The sequence below is a fragment of the Apium graveolens genome, chromosome 9 (genome assembly GCF_009905375.1).
Source record: "Apium graveolens cultivar Ventura chromosome 9, ASM990537v1, whole genome shotgun sequence".
NCBI classification, from domain to species: Eukaryota; Viridiplantae; Streptophyta; class Magnoliopsida; order Apiales; family Apiaceae; genus Apium; species Apium graveolens.
The window spans coordinates 122,425,918-122,430,038 of NC_133655.1; the positions used below are offsets into that span (position 1 = coordinate 122,425,918).

The 4,121-nt window shown below is 38.7% G+C and overlaps 1 non-coding gene across 1 annotated transcript; it reads left to right on the top strand.

Annotated features, from left to right (window-relative positions):
- Positions 1–2,584: 2,584 nt before the first annotated feature.
- Positions 2,585–2,691, top strand: LOC141688376 (small nucleolar RNA R71). Its single transcript, XR_012561821.1, has one exon. It is a non-coding gene; the product is annotated as a small nucleolar RNA R71 (small nucleolar RNA).
- Positions 2,692–4,121: the final 1,430 nt, after the last annotated feature.

Here is a 4,121-nt window from a genome sequence, read left to right on the forward strand (position 1 = left end):
TATTTTATTTATTTATAAAATTTAGGACTCAGAATCAATTCATCACCATCCGCCGTTGACTCATCGGAGTTCATCGTCGACGGCGGTGAAATTTTGCGGGTGCCCGATTAATCTTCGGGCTTCCAATGCAAAAGTCCACCGATTATTTTAAAATCATTCCGCACAAATAATTTATTTCACGAATCACAATCAAATATTTCCTGTAGAAAATATAATTTTAGTTCAGAACAATTACCAAACCAACCAATCACAGACTGCACTCAACAGCAACACAGCCGAAGCAAGGGAAACAAAAGCCCCCTCCACCCACGCACACACTCACGCGCAACAGCTCAACACACACAAACACACACACAACTTACACACACACAGAATGAAACACATAACACACACACACACATATATATATATACAATCACACATGTATATACATAAATAACAGCAAGAACGAATTGACTGGAAATTGAAACAAAAGCGGTCGAAAATAGTTACCGGAACAGGGAGCCGGAGAAAGCAATGGAGAAAAGAGAAAAGGAAGAACAAGGGAAGAAATGAGATGAAGAGGGAGAGATTTTCGAGAGATTGAATCGAAAGAGCCGAAAGCAAATAGAGCAAAGAGACACAGCCGAGACCAGGAAATTGATGTTTAGGGGAAGTGGGAATGCAGCCAACACGTGTCCTGCAAAATTGGATACGTATTAACTTCTTATTATAAGTTGTTAACACGTATCCTTGAATACTCGGGGACCGGATTTTTATCCCGAATTTGAGATTAACGAACCGAAACATCTTTTAAAATAAATTCAAAAAAACACGATAATAGTCTTTAAATATTTTAAAATATACCGAAGTTAATAAAAATATTAATTTCGAAATTTAAAAATAAATTTTTAAAACACAATTTATACTCGCTTTTAACAATTAAAGGAATCAACGCACTGGTGATATAAATCCCAAAAATTCCCAAAAATTCGCTATCAGAATTCCCCAACAAGGCCCTTTCTAAGGCATCAGACCTTAGCAATTGATCAAGTTCTGAAGTAACCACAGAATCGACCAACTCCACCTTTAAGCACTCCTCATTTTCCGTAGGGAACTTCATATCATTGAACACATTAAAAGTTACATCCTGATCCAACACTCGCATGGTGAGCTCATCCATCTGCACATCTATCAAGGTTCGGCCAGTAGCCAAGAAAGGTCTTCCCAAGATTATGGGAATCTTCTTATTCTCCTCAAAATCAAGAATTACAAAATCAGCAGGAAAGATGAGTTTATCCACCTTGACCAAAACATCCTCAACAATGCCTCGTGGATAAGTAATAGAATGATCGGTCAACTGCAAAGTCATATAGGTAGGCTTTGGATCTGGTAAGTCCAATTTCTTGAAGATTGAAAAAGGCATAAGAATGATGCTAGCTCCTAAGTCACATAAGCATTTGTCAAATGACACATTTCCAATGGTGCAAGGAATAGTGAAGCTTCCTGGATCTTTAAGCTTCGGAGGCAACTTCTATTGCAGCACATCACTGCATTCCTCCATGAGAGCGACTGTCTCTAAATCATCGAGATTCACCTTTCGAGAGAGAATACCTTTCATAAACTTCGCATAACTAGGCATATGTTCAAGAGCTTCAGCGAAAGGTATGTTGATATGAAATTCTTGAACACCTCCAAAAATTCTCAAACTGCTTATCCAGCTTTTTCTTCTGCAGCCTTTTAAGGAAGGGAGGTGGAGGATAGATTTGTTTCTCCCCTATATTACCCTCAGGAGGAGTGTATTCAATAGTAGTCTTCCTTGGTTCCACTTCAGCTTCCTTCTGCACTTCTTCTTCAGCCACAGCTTCTTCATCCGAACCATGAGAACGTTCGGGGTTTGCAACCTTCCCAGACCTCAATGTAATTGCCTTTACCTACTCCTTTGCTTCCCTCTTTCCTGGTACTTCAGTGTCACTAGGAAGTGTACCAAGTTGACGATTTAACAAGGCATTGGCAATTTGCCCTATTTGATTTTCCAAGGTCTTGATAGAAACTATTTGGCTCTTGCACATGAGCCTTAACTCCTCCAATTCAGATTTCTTATTCGACTATTGCAACTGGAGTTGTTGCCTTGGTGCATATTACGGTTGCTGAAAACTATGGGGGTTGTACTGCTTTGCTGGGTATTGCTGATATGGCTGCTGAACAAATTAGGATGATTGCGTTTTTTAGGATAATAGGTGGCTGGTATAGGTTGATGCGACCTCTGAAAGTTGCTCACGAACTGAGCTAATTCACTACAAATGGCACACTGATCAGTCTCATGGGCACCAGCACAGAGCTCACAGAATTCACCTTCATCGTCAAAGCCTTAAGTTGAGCAGCTATAGTAGTAGCTACATCCAACTCCAGAAATCCTGCTACCATACCCTGAGATAGTTGCTGAGTAGGATTATGGTATTCATTAGAAGCCATCAGTTCAATCAATTCATAAGCTTCATCATAGCTTTTAGCCCACAAGGCTCCTCCTGATGCTGCATCAAGCATGGGTCGAGAAGTAGCACCCAAACCATTATAGAAACAATTAATGATCATCCAGTCAGACATCTCATGATGAGGACACTTTCTAATCATCTCCTTGTATCGATCCCAAGCCTCTCATAAAGATTCTCCAGATTGCTAAGCAAATTGAGTAAGTGCGTTTCTGATTGTAGCAGTCTTCGCCATAGGAAATAATTTGGTTAGGAACTTTAAAGAAAGATCCTCCCATTTGGTGATAGACCCTGGTGGTAAAGAATGTAACCAACACTTAGCTTTATCCCACAGAGAGAATGGGAAAAGCCTCAACTTAATAGCATCTTTAGAAACTCCATTGAACTTGAAAGTGTCACAGATCTCGATGAAATCTCTGATGTGCATGTTGGGGTCTTCTGTCGGAGAACCCCTATACTGAACTGAGTTCTGTATCATCTGAATCGTGCTCGACTTGATCTCAAAGGTATTAGCCGAGATGGCTGGCCGAACAATGCTAGACTGAATATCATCGATCTTCGGTTGAGAGTAGTCCATCAAAGCCTTTGGATTTACTTCTGGTTCTCCCATTGCAACAAGATCTTCTTCTTCCTTCTCAACTAAGATTTCATCTTTAACTTTCTCCTCGACTACAACTTCTTCCTCAGCTTGATCCAGTGTCCTCTTATGAGACCGAGAACGCGACACGCTCGCTAAACACGACAAGGAATTAAGTAAGTAACAATGTCCGAGTCACTAAACTTTAACGACCAATGATGACAAACACATAAACTAAAAATTAACACCGAATTCCCCGGAAGCGGCGCTAAAAACTTGTTAGTCGCTAAAACACGCGCTAAAATTCACGCAAGTATACGCGATCGCAAGTAATATAGAATAAATTCTAGTTCATTCCCACATGAATAGGTTTAGATTAATTTCAATCAATGTATCTATACAACACTAGTATGGTTATTATCCAATGCTAAGACGAGTAACAATTTGTGGTTGTTTATACTAGGATTAACTAAGAGATTATACTAAAGAACATAAACTAAGAGATTAAAGAGAATTGAATAATATATGACACAAACATAGGATTCTAACTTCATTAAATACTTTATTCAATAGCCTTTTCATCTTAACCTTAGCATTTAATGGTGATGACACTAATCAAATAACACGAAACTGATAAATGCCAACTTTCATTGTGCGAATACCATACTACCAGACATCCACAAAAGAGATAGAAGCTGATTAGACACCAATTATATTGAGACCCTATACTTGTATAGAATTTGACAATATAACGGTTTAATGCACAAGTTATCCCTCGTGATTATATAGGGCAAGTAAGATGATTAAAATTACCTACAACTCATGCGTACATGAACCTTTGCTAGCATGGAAAGTTCTAAACCCTTAAATTCACTTTCGCTTCATTAAAGATTAACACACTATCTTATACACACTAAGGCATCGAACAAATTAACTAAAGAAATCCATAAATAAATCTGTTAGAACCCCAAGATAATGATTAGCCCATAATCGGGCTCATCATCAATGTGGGTTCCGATGAAAGCATGGTATAATAAATGTAGTCTTTATACTTAATAAAACCAAGTACGAAA